General features: G+C 41.2%; 8 non-coding genes across 8 annotated transcripts; all 8 read right to left on the minus strand.

Moving 5' to 3' along the window:
* Positions 1 to 9,621: 9,621 nt before the first annotated feature.
* Positions 9,622 to 9,694, minus strand: trnaf-gaa (transfer RNA phenylalanine (anticodon GAA)). Its single transcript has one exon. It is a non-coding gene; the product is annotated as a tRNA-Phe (tRNA).
* Positions 9,695 to 10,003: 309 nt separating this feature from the next.
* On the minus strand, positions 10,004 to 10,075 carry trnaq-uug (transfer RNA glutamine (anticodon UUG)). Its single transcript has one exon. It is a non-coding gene; the product is annotated as a tRNA-Gln (tRNA).
* A 70-nt stretch (positions 10,076 to 10,145) lies between these two features.
* Positions 10,146 to 10,218, minus strand: trnaf-gaa (transfer RNA phenylalanine (anticodon GAA)). Its single transcript has one exon. It is a non-coding gene; the product is annotated as a tRNA-Phe (tRNA).
* Positions 10,219 to 10,311: 93 nt separating this feature from the next.
* Positions 10,312 to 10,385, minus strand: trnav-aac (transfer RNA valine (anticodon AAC)). The gene has a single exon. It is a non-coding gene; the product is annotated as a tRNA-Val (tRNA).
* An 88-nt stretch (positions 10,386 to 10,473) lies between these two features.
* Positions 10,474 to 10,545, minus strand: trnap-agg (transfer RNA proline (anticodon AGG)). Its single transcript has one exon. It is a non-coding gene; the product is annotated as a tRNA-Pro (tRNA).
* A 4,069-nt stretch (positions 10,546 to 14,614) lies between these two features.
* trnaq-uug (transfer RNA glutamine (anticodon UUG)) lies at positions 14,615 to 14,686 on the minus strand. Its single transcript has one exon. It is a non-coding gene; the product is annotated as a tRNA-Gln (tRNA).
* A 224-nt stretch (positions 14,687 to 14,910) lies between these two features.
* On the minus strand, positions 14,911 to 14,984 carry trnai-aau (transfer RNA isoleucine (anticodon AAU)). Its single transcript has one exon. It is a non-coding gene; the product is annotated as a tRNA-Ile (tRNA).
* Positions 14,985 to 15,072: 88 nt separating this feature from the next.
* Positions 15,073 to 15,144, minus strand: trnap-agg (transfer RNA proline (anticodon AGG)). Its single transcript has one exon. It is a non-coding gene; the product is annotated as a tRNA-Pro (tRNA).
* Between the last annotated feature and the right edge of the window lie 5,020 nt (positions 15,145 to 20,164).

Here is a 20,164-nt window from a genome sequence, read left to right on the forward strand (position 1 = left end):
TTAAGTGATACTCACCACATGTAAAGAGCTGTCTCCGGGCTGCGGACTCAGACGCAGGATGTACACGTGGTCCTGCAGCTGTTGAACACGTATTTTCGTTAGACATATATACTGCATAATATATACTGTAATGATTTTAAAGCTTGCAAATCACTTACAGGGTTTGGCTGGAGACAAAATCTTTTGTGCCAGCTGTGAAGCAAATAAATGCTTCCCCCGCGCCAACAGGGCCTTCACATTGGTCGCCAGCAGTGGCCTGTTCTTAGTGGCAGTAGGTGGAGGAGGAACAGACACAGTGGCAGTGGGCACAGCAGCAGTGAGGACAGATGCAGTGGGCACAGTGGTGGTGGGCACGTGGGCTGGAGCCTGCCTCTTCAGCACGTATGCTTTGAAAAGGGCCATATTGGTGTTAGGCCTGGCCTTTGCCTTCTTCAGGTAGGTGATGAGAGCCTGGGCCTCCTTGCTTGGGTCCTCATACGCCTCCTTCATTGACCTACCCTTAAAATCCCCAAACTCCACCATCAGACATCCAGAGTCTCCTGTCCTCTGGGCCTCCTGCAGCATGGCCTGTTTTATATGATACACCTCCACAGCCTCGCCTACCTCCCTGATCTGCGAGGTGTATCTGAGGAACAGGTGTTTGTTGTCCGACAGCGGGTTGTCCCTCTCCTCCTCCCCCAAAATGCTGCTGACCAGATAGCAGGCATACCCCAGTGAGTTCTCCAGCAGCCACAGGAAAATCTGACCCTGGTGTTTCCCAAACTGGATCTTGCAGTGAGCCAGAACCAGGAACTGGTCTCCAGGATTCCCTCCATTCTGCCTCACAAAGGCAGTGGCCTTAGCCAGGACCTCCTCCTTATGTAGAAGATTTTATTATTTAGAAAACAAGTAATTTTGCTATATATTTGGACACAATTATTTCTTCTGTCTGTGACTTTGGATTTCCTCTGTGTATGTGAAAGACCTTGAATGGAATGTTGTTTGCTGCAGAAAATTCTATTCTGAGAAGTCACATGGTAAAAGACCTTTACCCAAAACTATCTATAGGGTGTGTTACCTTCTTTGGAAGAAGAAGTATGTATATAACTCTGAACCAAAATGTACTCGGGAGCGCACTGGAAGGCCAGAGGGCCAGAGAGCGTTAGAGCGCCGTTCTATGGAACGGGACGGCGTTCGAAAATAAAGTCTAATTATTTCTGGCATCAAAGATCTCTGTGAAGTTATTTTTCAGAAAGATTGAAAACCACAACATTTGGCGACCCCGACAGGACTTGGGTTGAGGCTGAAGGAACCACGAAAGGCAACACTGGTGACCGACACAGACAACAGTGGCCACTGTAATTTGAGGTGAGCAATTTTTGCTTTTGAAAAAGTATGTGTTGTCACCAGTGAGCCAGAGTGGTAAAACCCTTTAAAATGCTTCTCCAAGTTTAAAGAACTAAAAAATTGAAAAGAGGATCTTTGATTATAGAAATAAGTGTCTATTGTTGTTGATGATATCAAGTACTGTGTTATAGCGCGGCGGAGCTCCCGTTAGTGTTTGCCAGTGTTTATATAATCTGATGCAGGTTGTATGAATATTGGTACTGCTGACGTGCCGCTAAAGGTTTTGTCGTACGTATGTAAGAATCTGTGTTTGCTAAATCAAGAGGGCCTGGATGGATGATTAGCAAGAGTTTGAGTTTATTGGTAAAGGTTACCAACTTATTGTAGATTTTAATGGTATTGGGTATCATTAAGCATACTGGTAAAGGTTACCAACTTATTGTAGATTTTAATGGTATTGGGTATCATTAAGTATACTGGTAAAGGTTACCAGAACTCTGTGTTACTTATTAAGAGGGCCTTGAGGATAATAAGTTAATTGCATGTGCACAGATTAAGTTTGGTTTATTGTTACCGCCTTGTTATAGGTTAACAAGGGACTGGGTAAGTTTTATGTGGATTTCGCCAAGAGGGCCTGGAAGGATGGCGAATATTGCACAGATAAGTTTAACCTTTGGTTACCGCCTTGTTATAGGTTAACAAGGGACTGTACGAAAAAGCTATGTAGTATATGACTCTGTTGTGTCGGAGGAAGTGAATCGCAGAGGTCTTATAGTTTAAAGTTATTGTATTGTCAATGTGTTGTGTGAGTAGAGTGAATGTAGGATCCTGTCCTGTGTGTCTGCTTGACTGTGACTGTGGTTAAAAATAGGTGACAAGGAATGTGTGAATGTGCTTGAGAGACAAGTACTTTATAAATGAGTATTAAAAGTAAAGGAAATAGTAAAAGAAAACAATTGTTTCAAGATATTAGTCTTGCAGATTATTGTAGTATAAATAAGTTAAAGTATAAAATATATATTAATAAATGGACTGATATATATTAATGGATAAATAAATAAGAATGCACGTGCTTAATATATTATATCTTATATCTGAAGACGTCTAAAATTTGTATCTCATTATCCATGAAGACAAAGTGAGAAAAATGATTCCATTGTAGATAATTAAGGTTGTGCTAAGAAAAAATAACTTGTGCAGTGTGCTAAAAGTGAACAAGATTGAGTGACAAAGTTTCAACAGTCATAAATAATTTACAGCAATCTTAGAATTGTAGTAAATGGGAATTGTTGGGAATGGGTGAGGAAAAATGTATTCACCATGTTAGATTATTTTGAGCACAGCATGCAAATACAGAAGAACGATTGAAGGCTGATTTTATGATAGGGAAAATTATTTAATTGTATTATACTCAGAAAATCAAAGTTAGATTATTGCTGATATTGCAATGAAGAAATAGCTTGCATTTTCCTGCAACGAAGAACTTGCTTTACTAAAAATAGAATGGGAGAACTGCTGTTGTCAACCAGTGATTATTATATAGTAAAAAAGAACTAGGAAAAAGATGGTTAAAAGTGGAATTTAGATAAAGAGCTAATAGCTCAGGAACAAATATTTATAAAGACTAATTTGATCTATGCAGCTCTCTGAGTGTTCAAGTTTCAGATGGCTTCAGTGTCGAATGGAAGAGGTGAAAGGTCAAAGACGACTGCAGAGAGAAGAAGAAGAGAGGGTGAGGGGCTTTCAGCTCCCCTTCTGAAGATGACCACTTTCTGGCATGGAGAAAGACTGATTTAATGCTGGAAAAGGTGAAACGTTCACTATTTCACTGGAGACTTTTTCCTGAGGACAAGAGGAAAATCCTGAGATGCAAAGCTGTGGCAAAATCTATCAAAGCCCAAACTGAGAAGGGGCAGAGAAACAACAGAGCCTATATTCCTGTTTACACCAAGCCTTGAGTGACAGCTAGGCTGACGACACATGCAGAGCGACAGCCAAGAAGCTTCAATAGACTGATCATCTAAAAACAGAAGAACTGACCGAAACCCTTCCCTTACGGGCAACACAGGTGTGGCAACTTCAATGATCACTCTAGAGACTGCTTCAAATTTAGTTATTATATTAACTTTATTCATTCTGATTATTCACTGGTCTCATAAGCAATTCTTTATATTCTCTGCTAAACTAACCCTCTTTGCTTTTCCAGTAGGTTCAAGTCCAGCCATATAAAAAAGAAAGAGAATACACTGAAAGAGAGAAGTGGGTGCTCAACTCACTAGTTCAAACTGAGGCTGGATTTGTTATAGTGAGGGCTATTATATTAAACAATTATAGGGCTAAAAGCATGAAAAATTATTCTGTAGCAAAGAAAAAGATAGACGCAAAATGTCAAAGAATTATTATTATTGTTTGCAAAACAATGATACTGGTCACTCCATTTTGTTTTGCTAAGTTTTTAGAGATATAGATTGGAGAAAAAATTACTCCAAAAGTCCAAGCTTATGAAATCGCAAAAAATGCTGTCAGAACTGGGATAATGAGATGGAAATGTTGTTGGCCATGGATCCAAGATTACGCAGAGATCTCCAATTTCTTAAAGCAGCTCATGAGCAAAAAAACAAAAAAAAAAAGATTAGGAAAAATCAGAAAAACAAATGACAAAATGTATTTGAAAAATTACAATTGGCAGGCTTATTATTCTAAAATACTTAGTCTATTAGAATTTGTAAAAAGAAAAAAAGGATTATAACAACGGTGTTAAACTAAACCTTATGATCATTGACACTTCACAGTAGTGTTTGAGATAGCTGTGTTGACCTGATCAACCCTTGGCTAAAATTATAGGATGCCACATTTAGAGCACAACCTGTAAGAGTGTATGCTGGCCAGCGTGTGTGAGAGAGACACTGAGTGTGAATGCGTGAGAGATGGTGTCTGAAGAGACACTAAGGCAAATCAATTATTTTGCCAATACAGCTGTATTTAAAATTTAACATGTGGGCCCACAGGGCAAATTGTGCCCAATAAAATAATGACCATGGATGCATATGGTTAAATTTCCTGGTCAGGAACTGAAGTAACAATATGAAAAAACAAAGAATAAAAAGAGAAAAATAAAAATAGAAAAAACAGTGCCACATTTGCGCAGCGCATAACATATCTGACTTCCTTTGCAGCATAACACGTCTGCCTTTCTTTTCAGCATATCATGATGGAGCTGATCTTTGTCAAAAGTATGAAATATTGTCTTGTAACTTTTGTCAAAGTGGGTTGAGTATTGTCCAAGATGCCTAATAAATAATGTGCTTATAGTGGAACTCAAGACAAAGAGATAACTGAGTTGAATTGCCTAATTATAAGAGTACATTGAAATTTATTGTGAGAAAAATGCAAAAAGTTGCAAATAATGATCAAAAGTCAAATTTATGAAAAACAAATGAGAATATATGGATTAAAGTCCTGCTGTTAATGAAGGCAGAAAGGACACCACTCAGCCCACATGACCTTTCTACAGGTAACATCGAGAAGGACAATGGGACAGATGAGCAGATGATTGAAATTATATGTTGTTGTCACTAACAAAAATAATTAAGCTTTAATTTACAGATAGCAGCAGCTCAATTCCAGGAAGGATTCTGGGACGAGTCTGACAAAAAGAACCAGTAACTATGCTTTGTAATTTCAGAAGAAGTGATCAACAGTGTGACATTTGAGTCCATGCCTCTCAACTTAAAATAAACCAACTGACTTCAGCAAGCCCCCACAACTGAAGTGAGGGATCAAGGACATGCTGACAATGAGAGAAAGAGTCCATTGGAACGAACGACTCACTGGAGACACCCTGGTGAAAGATGTAATGATTGATGACAAGGTTAACAGAACAATCAAATCATGAATGGAAGAAAAGACAAACTTAACCAGAAACACAGGAATGAGAAGAACTGTGCAAAAGAGAGACTCAACAGAGATGAGTACAAGCTCAAACAATAGTCAACATCAACCAACTTTCCTATGATTGAATGTTCAGCCCTTGAATAGATTCAGTAGCAACTTAATAATAACCCCACCATAACAAAAATGATTGAAAGTAAAAATATATTAAAGCAACATAGAAAACAATGATAATGAAAAAAAGAAAAGAAACTAAAATAATGTTAACAATTAATTTAAGAAATTGATATAGCATAATGGGAATTAAGACAATACATGAAGGAAAATTTTAGAACTAAAAATAACTTTAAAATAAATCTTAATGGGTACTCAGATGTAACTTGTCAATACAAGGATATACTTAATTAATTTAAGGCTACAGTTGAAATTAAAGCAAGTATTAACACTGGGTATTAACAAATATTCAATGTCAAAATTAAATTTATAAGATTTGATTCAATATGCAATTGACTAATATTAAGTAGTACTTATAGAAAGTTTATAGACTTACAAGAAGTTATTGAAATTCAGTAACAAACAAGCCCTTGTGAACAATCTAAATGGCACCAGAGGGGGGTCAAAAATAGATATTTGGCATTTCACATGAAGGACAGATTGTCGAACCAATGAATACTTTTGAATATTCTCAGTCCAGATGCGCAATGGTTTTAAACCAGTGTGCAAAGGGGGGAGTAAGATAAGGAAATTAAAAATTAAAATTAAGATAAAATTAAAGGCATTTTAAATTAAAAGGCATTTTTGCAAAGTTTTGTGAAATTTGTGGCAAAAACAAAGTTAAGAAAAGAACAGCGAACAAAAATAGGCCATATATCAGTATACCATGTGGACATGATATAGATGGGTAAAAGCAATGAAATCAACAGAGGAGGGCAGGAACAGAAATTAAATCTCTGACAGAGAAGTAATCCTTAGATTGGAAGTCTAAGCAAAAATAACGTCAGATAATGGGTCAACTAAACAGAAGTATTGAAGATTGAAAATAAATTGCATACGGATACAAGGAAGTTTTAATAATAATTAAGTTATAATGCTAATGGTTTAAAAGGATGATAGACAAACTTTTAGATTGTTAGATATAAAGAAAAAGAAATGTACATATAAGGAATATGTAAGAGTGCAAAAAGTTGTTCTCTAGAGTTATTTTTCTAATTGTCTAATAAGTTTATTGAATGACTTTTATGAGATAAATGTAACATTGCTCTAAAGCTTTCTTAGTTAGAGTGATTACATGACACATAATTAGTTTATTCATGATAGTTTATTTAGAAATTAGTAGAAACGAAGAAAATGTATTCAGTTTAGTCTTGAACTGAGGAGCTACAATGAGAATGAGAAGCAACACGCAAGATTAAAAAGGTCAAAATGGAATTTATTGTTTAAATTTGGTAATAAAATAGAAAGTAAGTGAAATGTATTGCAATTTATTAGATGGGTGTAAAGTGTTCTGTTCACTAAAATTGACTGACTAAAAGATGGATTCTTCGAATCTAAGAAATGATATTCTCTCATAAGAAGTGATAAAAATGAGAGAGTTATGTTTACCCAGCCATATTTTGAATTAATAGTCATATGGATCAAGTAGAACAAAAATGCATAATAAATCAATTAGACTACTATAATAAGCAGATATTTATTATAATGCTTTGTCTGCATTAGGAGAAAAACAATTATATGAAAAAAGTAGAATGACTTATGTTTGGTGATCAGTGTTGCACTTTTACTAAACAATATTGCGCAGGGAGGAAAATTTAGCGATTATGATCATGTTAAAAAACCTTAAGAGCAAAAGTTAAGGAAAACTTAATGTAAAGTCTGGAAAATTATGATTTTCTCAATTAGAGATATTGAAAGTGGGTTATTATTCTGTTGTGTACTTTGTATATTAAGATCACTAGTTGGAAAACCACGGTTAAACGAATGAAAATGCGGAAAAAAGATAATGAAAACTAATTTGAGAGGGCAACCAAATTGATATTTACAAACCCTGGATGTTGATTCCATTAAATGAGGAATTGAGGACGAAGAAGATAATTGATGAGCCAGACCCTAGAGGACATCTGCACCGCAAGAAAACTTTCAATAGTATAAGAGACTTTTATGTTTGATATAGTCTACATAACTGTGACAATAACATGCAATGCAAGAACAAAGGTATACACACACTTATAACAATGTTTCAGTTTGTCTGACTAGGAGACCTCGATTCTTTTACTTTTTCCAATAAACAAAAAAGAAAGAACAACTAAAAGAAATAAAATGTATGGAAGAAGATGTTTGGCTCGAGTGCTCCTCCGGAGTGTGGTGGCTTAATCCAGTAATTGGAAAGGAGAATGAGTGACTCAAATTGAGTCACCAGGTAGCATAACTGAGGGAGCTGGATTTTGAAATTACACTCTGGAAAAAGCTAGTGAAAGTGAGGCTTAGATAAGCCTCAGAGGAGGGAATGTAGAAGATTTTATTATTTAGAAAACAAGTAATTTTGCTATATATTTGGACACAATTATTTCTTCTGTCTGTGACTTTGGATTTCCTCTGTGTATGTGAAAGACCTTGAATGGAATGTTGTTTGCTGCAGAAAATTCTATTCTGAGAAGTCACATGGTAAAAGACCTTTACCCAAAACTATCTATAGGGTGTGTTACCTTCTTTGGAAGAAGAAGTATGTATATAACTCTGAACCAAAATGTACTCGGGAGCGCACTGGAAGGCCAGAGGGCCAGAGAGCGTTAGAGCGCCGTTCTATGGAACGGGACGGCGTTCGAAAATAAAGTCTAATTATTTCTGGCATCAAAGATCTCTGTGAAGTTATTTTTCAGAAAGATTGAAAACAACAACATTGGCCCTCCCTGCCAACACGATCTTCCTCCTATTGGCCTCCTCAGTTGGCCCCATAAGGAGTCGACCCTCAGAGGTTCTTCGTAAAACCGGGTATGCATACATAATCTGAAAGGACACAGGCATAAACAGAACGTTACATAGCTGTCATATTCCAACTGAAAGTATTTTGCTACAGCATTTGTTTTTTATGTAATTAATTATTATAATATTATAATAATTAATGAATATTATTATTATTATTATGAGCATAAGCATTATTGTTTTTTATACAACTGTGAATCACTTTGAATTGCCTTGTGTACAAATTGTAAATAGTGTGATGAACTTATTAATAAGAAAATAAATAACACTTCTTGGTACAATCTTGCTGGTATCATGCCATGCTTAAATCGTTTTGTTTTGTTTAGCTTTTGTGGCAGAGATTACTAAGAAACACCAAATATAACATAAAGGCGTTTATGACAATTCATAATAATATGATCATCAAACAGATCTAAAACTTAAAATGGTATATCAAATCGTTTTGGTATATCTTTTATAACGTAGTTGAGAGTCATTTGTTGAAACAAAAAAACACTTGTTTTTGCCTATTCATGTATTTTTAAATATGTATAACATAGTATTTAAAAAGATAACATAAATATGTATACTGGTGTATAACATAGTATAGTATAACATGAATTAAACTTTTTTTTTAAAAGGTTTTAGTAAAAATCTTCTTGTGCTCAAAATAATGTAATGAATGACAAAAATGAGGATGGAGGAATCGAATGAAAGCTTTTTTATACATTGGAATACTTGATCACTCGAGCGTCACTTCATAGCGTCATCAGCAGCGCTCAAAGGATCTGCCCTCATGTTGTTGCAGTTTGTTTATTTAAGAAATTCATAATAAATAATAATAAAGCAAGATACCCTGTTGAAATATGTGTAATGTGTGGTTTATATAAACTGCAAAGGTAAAGTACACTTTAAAACAGATTGTGACCGATGTGAAGGGGGAGGAGAATGTATACGTGCGTCACGTTTAGTCAATAAAACACTTCCGCATAGGATACACCTGTGTATCCTCGCTCATGACTCCTCTGAAAGCCTCCTCACTCCTCGATCCTCGCATCCTCGCGGTGCAATTAGAGAATTGAGATGTCCTTCAAGATGGCTGAGCTCGATCGGTTTCCGGGTCATAGGATGGAGGACAGAGGAACGAGGAGACGAGGAGGGATATTGAGAAGCACCCTATGTTTCCCCAATTCCGACTCGGTTTGAGAGTGCCAATTTCACCGCCACGTCAGCAGTTGCGCATCACCTCTGTTTTTTCCCTCCCTTCCGCGAAGAACCTAAAAAATGTTCTACCGAGATTTGAACTCGGATCACTGGATTCAAAGCCCAGAGTGCTAACCATTACACCATGGAACCAACACACCCTCCCAGCTGTCTGTCTGAGAGGCAGATAGCGATGAGGCTAGGTGGAATCAGGTAGCCTAAAGGAGGCGGGCGTGGTTCCTCTGCCGAAACCCGAGATTGAACCAGGGACCTTTAGATCTTCAGTCTAACACTCTCCCAACTGAGCTATTTCGGCCAGATACTCGTGCTGTTTAGCCTGGCAAATGAAGGTCCCACCGAGATTTGAATTCGGATCACTGGATTCAGAGCCCAGAGTGCTAACCCTTACACCATGGAACCTCGGCGTGTGTCAACTTTTCCCATGAGGTGCAGAGATTTAAGTCATTCAGTCCAGAAGCGCGATAGCAAGGAGCAAAAGAAGCCTTTGCCTTTTAAGCCCATGTTTCCCCAATTCCGACTCGGTTTGAGAGTGCCAATTTCACCGCCACGTCAGCAGTTGCGCATCACCTCTGTTTTTCCCCTCCCTTCCGCAAAGATCCTAAAAAGGTTCCACCGAGATATGAACTCGGATCGCTGGATTCAAAGCCCAGAGTGCTAACCATTACACCATGAAACCAAAACACCCTGCTAACTGGCTGTCTGAGAGGTGGAATAAGGTAGAGTAAAAGAGGCAGAGGTTGTTCCTCTGCCGAAACCCGGGATTGAACCAGGGACCTTTAGATCTTCAGTCTAACGCTCTCCCAACTGAGCTATTTCGGCCAGGTACTTGTGTGGTTTAGCCAGCATGGATGTATGGGAGACCGCCCGTCATTTTCGAGAAGAGCAGAACGAAGGTCACAGAGAGAAAATGAGTGGCCCGTACGGGGATCGAACCCGCGACCTTGGGGTTGTTAGCACCACGCTCTAACCAACTGAGCTAACCGGCCTCTCTCTGGCACATTTTATCCCCAATTGCTCAGAAATATCCTGGTTGCCCTAATCAGGCTGAAGAGATTAAAAGCAAAGCCTAATAATGGGCTCGTCCGGGATTTGAACCCGGGACCTCTCGCACCCTAAGCGAGAATCATACCCCTAGACCAACGAGCCGAAACATACATCCTCCGTGCTGCTGTCGGGCCGCAAACATTTCAGCTTCCATGGCTTAAAGCGCAATTTTCTTATTAAATCAACAATTAAAAGGTAGCCGGTGCAAAGTTTCCAGCACAGAGGAAATGGGGCCTCTTTTTTTGTGGTCATTGGAAATCACGCTGCAGGACCTGCACACGAATAATGAGAAGCTTACTTACAGGAGCCTGGTCTGCAACACTGGACCCAGTTGATGTTGCAGGAGCAGAGGCAGCACTTTGGCTGGACAGAAGGCTGTGGAGGAGACTGCAGAGGAGGCTGAGCAGGGCGCAGAGGAGGAGACTGCAGAGGAGGCTGGGCAGGGCGCAGAGGAGGAGACTGCAGAGGAGGCTGGGCAGGGTGCACAGGAGTAGACTGCAGAGGAGGCTGGGCAGGGTGCAGAGGAGGAGACTGCAGAGGAGGCTGGGCAGGGCGCTGCAGTCCTGTGGGTGGCTGTAGTGAGGATGGTCCTGGTGCAAAAGGACAGGGGTTGAAAGCCTTGCTGGAAAGATGGGAGATGCTCTTTCCAGTGGACAGGAAGCTCTGCAGGCGACTGGGACACCTGGCCAGGGGTCCACAATGCTGGAGGAGCAGGATAAGGGGCAGGAGCAGGGGCAGTAGCACGAGCCGGGGCAGGGGCAGGGCCTCTCGAGCCTGCAGTGGCTGGAGCGTAAAAAAACACAACAAAATTATCTTATTGTTTTAGACTTTCACTGCATGACTTTCTCAGCTCTGCTGGACAGCTACTGCGATTACAAGGTTTACTGCAAAGCATGTATGATTAGTAGAGAGATGACATGATGATGAAAAGATGGAAGGAAGCAGTGAAAATCATCCTGTTTTTCATCCAAGCACCATTAGAAGAAATACAAGAAGAAAAAAAGATGGGATCAGCCAAGTGTGAAGCGAAGCAGACCAAACACTACAACAGCCACTTATTCCAAGGGGAGTGTGAGATGACAAGAATGAGCTTTAGTCAGTGATTACGATAAAAAATGAAATAAAACCTTTTACATACACCTTTAAATTATCTTTTTTCCTATCTTTTTTCCACCTGAGAAGTGCCATTCCTCTGTGTTGTGAAATAAAATAATATGTCATTTAAAAAATACTGTTTTGTTTTATTTGTAATTGTTTGTAAAATATTGTTTAAGATTTACATACCTTGAGGAAGTTGTTCCTCAGCTTGCGAGGCTACAGTTGCCATCTCCAGGTCATCTTCCTCCTCAAAAAAATCCGTAGCAGCAGAATCTGTAAAATAACATAAAACACTAAGCACATGTCACCAACACACTTGTATGCGTTAAGTGATACTCACCACATGTAAAGAGCTGTCTCCGGGCTGCGGACTCAGACGCAGGATGTACAAGTGGTCCTGCAGCTGTTGAACACGTATTTTCGTTAGACATATATACTGCATAATATATAATGTAATGATTTTAAAGCTTGCAAATCACTTACAGGGTTTGGCTGGAGCCAAAATCTTCTGTGCCAGCTGTGAAGCAAATAAATGCTTCCCCCGCGCCAACAGGGCCTTCACATTGGTCGCCAGCAGTGGCCTGTTCTTAGTGGCAGTAGGTGGAGGAGGAACAGACACAGTGGCAGTGGGCACAGCAGCAGTGAGGACAGATGCAGTGGGCACAGTGGTGGTGGGCACGTGGGCTGGAGCCTGCCTCTTCAGCACGTATGCTTTGAAAAGGGCCATATTGGTGTTAGGCCTGGCCTTTGCCTTCTTCAGGTAGGTGATGAGAGCCTGGGCCTCCTTGCTTGGGTCCTCATACACCTCCTTCATTGACCTACCCTTAAAATCCCCAAACTCCACCATCAGACATCCAGAGTCTCCTGTCCTCTGGGCCTCCTGCAGCATGGCCTGTTTTATATGATACACCTCCACAGCCTCGCCTACCTCCCTGATCTGCGAGGTGTATCTGAGGAACAGGTGTTTGTTGTCCGACAGCGGGTTGTCCCTCTCCTCCTCCCCCAAAATGCTGCTGACCAGATAGCAGGCATACCCCAGTGAGTTCTCCAGCAGCCACAGGAACCTCTGACCCTGGTGTTTCCCAAACTGGATCTTGCAGTGAGCCAGAACCAGGAACTGGTCTCCAGGATTCCCTCCATTCTGCCTCACAAAGGCAGTGGCCTCAGCCAGGACCTCCTCCTTACACCTGGCCTTCCCTGCCAACACGATCTTCCTCCTATTGGCCTCCTCAGTTGGCCCCATAAGGAGTCGACCCTCAGAGGTTCTTCGTAAAACCGGGTATGCATACATAATCTGAAAGGACACAGGCATAAACAGAACGTTACATAGCTGTCATATTCCAACTGAAAGTATTTTACTACAGCATTTTTTTTATGTAATTAATTATTATAATATTATAATAATTAATGATTATTATTATTATGAGCATAAGCATTATTGTTTTTTATACAACTGTGAATCACTTTGAATTGCCTTGTGTACAAATTGTAAATAGTGTGATGAACTAATTAATAAGAAAATAAATAACACTTCTTGGTACAATCTTGCTGGTATCATGCCATGCTTAAATCGTTTTGTTTTGTTTAGCTTTTGTGGCAGAGATTACTAAGAAACACCAAATATTACATAAAGGCGTTTATGACAATTCATAATAATATGATCATCAAACAGATCTAAAACTTAAAATGGTATATCAAATCGTTTTGGTATATCTTTTATAACATAGTTGAGAATCATTTGTTGAAACAAAAAAACACTTGTTTTTGCCTATTCATGTCTTTTTAAATATGAATAACATAGTATTTAAAAAGATAACATAAATATGTATACTGGTGTATAACATAGTATAGTATAACATATATGAATTAAACTTTTTTTTTTAAAGGTTTTAGTAAAAATCTTCTTGTGCTCAAAATAATGTAATGAATGACAAAAATGAGGATGGAGGAATCGAATGAAAGCTTTTTTATACATTGGAATACTTGATCACTCGAGCGTCACTTCATAGCGTCATCAGCAGCGCTCAAAGGATCTGCCCTCATGTTGTTGCAGTTTGTTTATTTAAGAAATTCATAACAAATAATAATAAAGCAAGATACCCTGTTGAAATATGTGTAATGTGTGGTTTATATAAACTGCAATGGTAAAGTATACTTTAAAACAGATTGTGACCGATGTGAAGGGGGAGGAGAATGTATACGTGCGTCACGTTTAGTCAATAAAACACTTCCGCATAGGATACACCTGTGTATCCTCGCTCATGACTCCTCTGAAAGCCTCCTCACTCCTCGATCCTCGCCTCCTCGCGGTGCAATTAGAGAATTGAGATGTCCTTCAAGATGGCTGAGCTCGATCGGTTTCCGGGTCAAAGGATGGAGGACAGAGGAACGAGGAGACGAGGAGGGATATTGAGAAGCACCCTATGTTTCCCCAATTCCGACTCGGTTTGAGAGTGCCAATTTCACCGCCACGTCAGCAGTTGCGCATCACCTCTGTTTTTTCCCTCCCTTCCGCGAAGAACCTAAAAAATGTTCTACCGAGATTTGAACTCGGATCGCTGGATTCAAAGCCCAGAGTGCTAACCATTACACGATGGAACCAACACACCCTCCCAGCTGTCTGTCTGAGAGGCAGATAGCGATGAGGCTAGGTGGAATCAGGTAGCCTAAAGGAGGCGGGCGTGGTTCCTCTGCCGAAACCCGAGATTGAACCAGGGACCTTTAGATCTTCAGTCTAACACTCTCCCAACTGAGCTATTTCAGCCAGGTACATGTGCTGTTTAGCCTGGCAAATGAAGGTCCCACCGAGATTTGAATTCGGATCACTGGATTCAGAGCCCAGAGTGCTAACTCTTACACCATGGAACCTCGGCGTGTGTCAACTTTTCCCATGAGGTGCAGAGATTTAAGTCATTCAGTCCAGAAGCGCGATAGCAAGGAGCAAAAGAAGCCTTTGTCTTTTAAGCCCATGTTTCCCCAATTCCGACTCGGTTTGAGAGTGCCAATTTCACCGCCACGTCAGCAGTTGCGCATCACCTCTGTTTTTCCCCTCCCTTCCACAAAGATCCTAAAAAGGTTCCACCGAGATTTGAACTCGGATCACTGGATTCAAAGCCCAGAGTGCTAACCATTACACCATGGAACCAAAACACCCTGCTAACTGGCTGTCTGAGAGGTGGAATAAGGTAGACTAAAAGAGGCGGAGGTTGTTCCTCTGCCAAAACCCGGGACCTTTAAATCTTCAGTCTAACGCTCTCCCAACTGAGCTATTTCGGCCAGGTACTTGTGTGGTTTAGCCAGCATGGATGTATGGGAGACCGCCCGTCATTTTCGAGAAGAGCAGAACGAAGGTCACAGAGAGAAAATGAGTGGCCCGTACGGGGATCGAACCCGCGACCTTGGCGTTATTAGCACCACGCTCTAACCAACTGAGCTAACCGGCCTCTCTCTGGCACATTTTATCCCCAATTGCTCAGAAATATCCTGGTTGCCCTAATCAGGCTGAAGAGATTAAAAGCAAAGCCTAATAATGGGCTCGTCCGGGATTTGAACCCGGGACCTCTCGCACCCTGAGCGAGAATCATACCCCTAGACCAACGAGCCGAAACATGCATCCTCCGTGCTGCTGTCGGGCCGCAAACATTTCAGCTTCCATGGCTTAAAGCGCAATTTTCTTATTAAATCAACAATTAAAAGGTAGCCGGTGCAAAGTTTCCAGCACAGAGGAAATGGGGCCTCTTTTTTTGTGGTCATTGGAAATCACGCTGCAGGACCTGCACACGAATAATGAGAAGCTTACTTACAGGAGCCTGGTCCGCAACACTGGACCCAGTTGATGTTGCAGGAGCAGAGGCAGCACTTGGCTGGACAGAAGGCTGTGGAGGAGACTGCAGAGGAGGCTGAGCAGGGCGCAGAGGAGGAGACTGCAGAGGAGGCTGGGCAGGGCGCAGAGGAGGAGACTGCAGAGGAGGCTGGGCAGGGTGCACAGGAGGAGACTGCAGAGGAGGCTGGGCAGGGTGCAGATGAGGAGACTGCAGAGGAGGCTGGGCAGGGCGCTGCAGTCCTGTGGGTGGCTGTAGTGAGGATAGTCCTGGTGCAAAAGGACAGGGGTTGAAAGCCTTGCTGGAAAGATGGGAGATGCTCTTTCCAGTGGACAGGAAGCTCTGCAGGCGACTGGGACACCTGGCCAGGGGTCCACAATGCTGGAGGAGCAGGATAAGGGGCAGGAGCAGGGGCAGTAGCACGAGCCGGGGCAAGAGCAGGGCCTCTCGAGCCTGCAGTGGCTGGAGAAAAAAGAAAAAACTTACCCACTTACAGGGTTTGGCTGGAGACAAAATCTTTTGTGCCAGCTGTGAAGCAAATAAATGCTTCCCCCGCGCCAACAGGGCCTTCACATTGGTCGCCAGCAGTGGGCTGTTCTTAGTGGCAGTAGGTGGAGGAGGAACAGACACAGTGGCAGTGGGCACAGCAGCAGTGAGGACAGATGCAGTGGGCACAGTGGCGGTGGGCACGTGGGCTGGAGCCTGCCTCTTCAGCACGTATGCTTTGAAAAGGGCCATATTGGTGTTAGGCCCGGCCTTTACCTTCTTCAGGTAGGTGATGAGAGCCTGGGCCTCCTTGCTTGGGTCCTCATACACCTCCTTTATTGACCTACCCTTAAAATCCCCAAACTCCACCATCAGACACCAAGAGTCTCCTGTCCTCTGGGCCTCCTGCAGCATGGCCTGTTTTTTTCTGATACACCTCTACAGCCTCGCCTACCTCCCTGATCTGCGAGGTGTATCTGAGGAACAGGTGTTTGTTGTCCGACAGCGGGTTGTCCCTCTCCTCCTCCCCCAAAATGCTGCTGACCAGATAGCAGGCATACCACAGTGAGTTCTTCAGCAGCCACAGGAACCTCTGACCCTGGTGTTTCCCAAACTGGATCTTGCAGTGAGCCAGAACCAGGAACTGGTCTCCAGGATTCCCTCCATTCTGCCTCACAAAGGCAGTGGCCTCAGCCAGGACCTCCTCTTTACACCTGGCCCTCCCTGCCAACACGATCTTCCTCCTATTGGCCTCCTCAGTTGGCCCCATAAGGAGTCGACCCTCAGAGGTTCTTCGTAAAACCGGGTATGCATACATAATCTGAAAGGACACAGGCATAAACAGAACGTTACATAGCTGTCATATTCCAACTGAAAGTATTTTACTACAGCATTTTTTTTATGTAATTAATTATTATAATATTATAATAATTAATGATTATTATTATTATGAGCATAAGCATTATTGTTTTTTATACAACTGTGAATCACTTTGAATTGCCTTGTGTACAAATTGTAAATAGTGTGATGAACTAATTAATAAGAAAATAAATAACACTTCTTGGTACAATCTTGCTGGTATCATTTCATGCTTAAATCGTTTTGTTTTGTTTAGCTTTTGTGGCAGAGATTACTAAGAAACACCAAATATAACATAAAGGCGTTTATGACAATTCATAATAATATGATCATCAAACAGATCTAAAACTTAAAATGGTATATCAAATCGTTTTGGTATATCTTTTATAACATAGTTGAGAATCATTTGTTGAAACAAAAAAACACTTGTTTTTGCCTATTCATGTCTTTTTAAATATGTATAACATAGTATTTAAAAAGATAACATAAATATGTATACTGGTGTATAACATAGTATAGTATAACATATATGAATTAAACTTTTTTTTTTAAAGGTTTTAGTAAAAATCTTCTTGTGCTCAAAATAATGTAATGAATGACAAAAATGAGGATGGAGGAATCGAATGAAAGCTTTTTTATACATTGGAATACTTGATCACTCGAGCGTCACTTCATAGCGTCATCAGCAGCGCTCAAAGGATCTGCCCTCATGTTGTTGCAGTTTGTTTATTTAAGAAATTCATAATAAATAATAATAAAGCAAGATACCCTGTTGAAATATGTGTAATGTGTGGTTTATATAAACTGCAAAGGTAAAGTATACTTTAAAACAGATTGTGACCGATGTGAAGGGGGAGGAGAATGTATACGTGCGTCACGTTTAGTCAATAAAACAATTCCGCATAGGATACACCTGTGTATCCTCGCTCATGAATCCTCTGAAAGCCTCCTCACTCCTCGATCCTCGCCTCCTCGCGGTGCAATTAGAGAATTGAGATGTCCTTCAAGATGGCTGAGCTCGATCGGTTTCCGGGTCATAGGATGGAGGACAGAGGAACGAGGAGACGAGGAGGGATATTGAGAAGCACCCTATGTTTCCCCAATTCCGACTCGGTTTGAGAGTGCCAATTTCACCGCCACGTCAGCAGTTGCGCATCACCTCTGTTTTTTCCCTCCCTTCCGCGAAGAACCTAAAAAGGTTCTACAGAGATTTGAACTCGGATCGCTGGATTCAAAGCCCAGAATGCTAACCATTACACCATGGAACCAACACACCCCCACCCAAAAAAGAAAAAACTTACCCACTTACAGGGTTTGGCTGGAGACAAAATCTTTTGTGCCAGCTGTGAAGCAAATAAATGCTTCCCCCGCGCCAACAGGGCCTTCACATTGGTCGCCAGCAGTGGGCTGTTCTTAGTGGCAGTAGGTGGAGGAGGAACAGACACAGTGGCAGTGGGCACAGCAGCAGTGAGGACAGATGCAGTGGGCACAGTGGCGGTGGGCACGTGGGCTGGAGCCTGCCTCTTCAGCACGTATGCTTTGAAAAGGGCCATATTGGTGTTAGGCCCGGCCTTTGCCTTCTTCAGGTAGGTGATGAGAGCCTGGGCCTCCTTGCTTGGGTCCTCATACACCTCCTTTATTGACCCACCCTTAAAATCCCCAAACTCCACCATCAGACACCAAGAGTCTCCTGTCCTGTGGGCATCCTGCAGCATGGCCTGTTTTTTTCTGATACACCTCTACAGCCTCGCCTACCTCCCTGATCTGCGAGGTGTATCTGAGGAACAGGTGTTTGTTGTCCGACAGCGGGTTGTCCCTCTCCTCCTCCCCCAAAATGCTGCTGACCAGATAGCAGGCATACCACAGTGAGTTCTTCAGCAGCCACAGGAACCTCTGACCCTGGTGTTTCCCAAACTGGATCTTGCAGTGAGCCAGAACCAGGAACTGGTCTCCAGGATTCCCTCCATTCTGCCTCACAAAGGCAGTGGCCTCAGCCAAGACCTCCTCTTTACACCTGGCCCTCCCTGCCAACACGATCTTCCTCCTATTGGCCTCCTCAGTTGGCCCCATAAGGAGTCGACCCACAGAGGTTCTTCGTAAAACCGGGTATGCATACATAATCTGAAAGGACACAGGCATAAACAGAACGTTACATAGCTGTCATATTCCAACTGAAAGTATTTTACTACAGCATTTTTTTTATGTAATTAATTATTATAATATTATAATAATTAATGATTATTATTATTATGAGCATAAGCATTATTGTTTTTTATACAACTGTGAATCACTTTGAATTGCCTTGTGTACAAATTGTAAATAGTGTGATGAACTAATTAATAAGAAAATAAATAACACTTCTTGGTACAATCTTGCTGGTATCATGCCATGCTTAAATCGTTTTGTTTTGTTTAGCTTTTGTGGCAGAGATTACTAAGAAACACCAAATATAACATAAAGGCGTTTATGACAATTCATAATAATATGATCATCAAACAGATCTAAAACTTAAAATGGTATATCAAATCGTTTTGGTATATCTTTTATAACATAGTTGAGAATCATTTGTTGAAACAAAAAAACACTTGTTTTTGCCTATTCATGTCTTTTTAAATATGTATAACATAGTATTTAAAAAGATAACATAAATATGTATACTGGTGTATAACATAGTATAGTATAACATATATGAATTAAACTTTTTTTTTTAAAGGTTTTAGTAAAAATCTTCTTGTGCTCAAAATAATGTAATGAATGACAAAAATGAGGATGGAGGAATCGAATGAAAGCTTTTTTATACATTGGAATACTTGATCACTCGAGCGTCACTTCATAGCGTCATCAGCAGCGCTCAAAGGATCTGCCCTCATGTTGTTGCAGTTTGTTTATTTAAGAAATTCATAATAAATAATAATAAAGCAAGATACCCTGTTGAAATATGTGTAATGTGTGGTTTATATAAACTGCAAAGGTAAAGTATACTTTAAAACAGATTGTGACCGATGTGAAGGGGGAGGAGAATGTATACGTGCGTCACGTTTAGTCAATAAAACACTTCCGCATAGGATACACCTGTGTATCCTCGCTCATGACTCCTCTGAAAGCCTCCTCACTCCTCGATCCTCGCCTCCTCGCGGTGCAATTAGATAATTGAGATGTCCTTCAAGATGGCTGAGCTCGATCGGTTTCCGGGTCATAGGATGGAGGACAGAGGAACGAGGAGACGAGGAGGGATATTGAGAAGCACCCTATGTTTCCCCAATTCCGACTCGGTTTGAGAGTGCCAATTTCACCGCCACGTCAGCAGTTGCGCATCACCTCTGTTTTTTCCCTCCCTTCCGCGAAGAACCTAAAAAGGTTCTACCGAGATTTGAACTCGGATCGCTGGATTCAGAGCCCAGAGTGCGAACCCTTACACCATGGAACCTCGGCGTGTGTCAACTTTTCCCATGTGGTGC

This window comes from Siphateles boraxobius, unplaced genomic scaffold (genome assembly GCF_051911475.1).
Source record: "Siphateles boraxobius isolate OS27281-9 unplaced genomic scaffold, OSU_SipBor_1 19, whole genome shotgun sequence".
Taxonomy (NCBI): domain Eukaryota; kingdom Metazoa; phylum Chordata; class Actinopteri; order Cypriniformes; family Leuciscidae; genus Siphateles; species Siphateles boraxobius.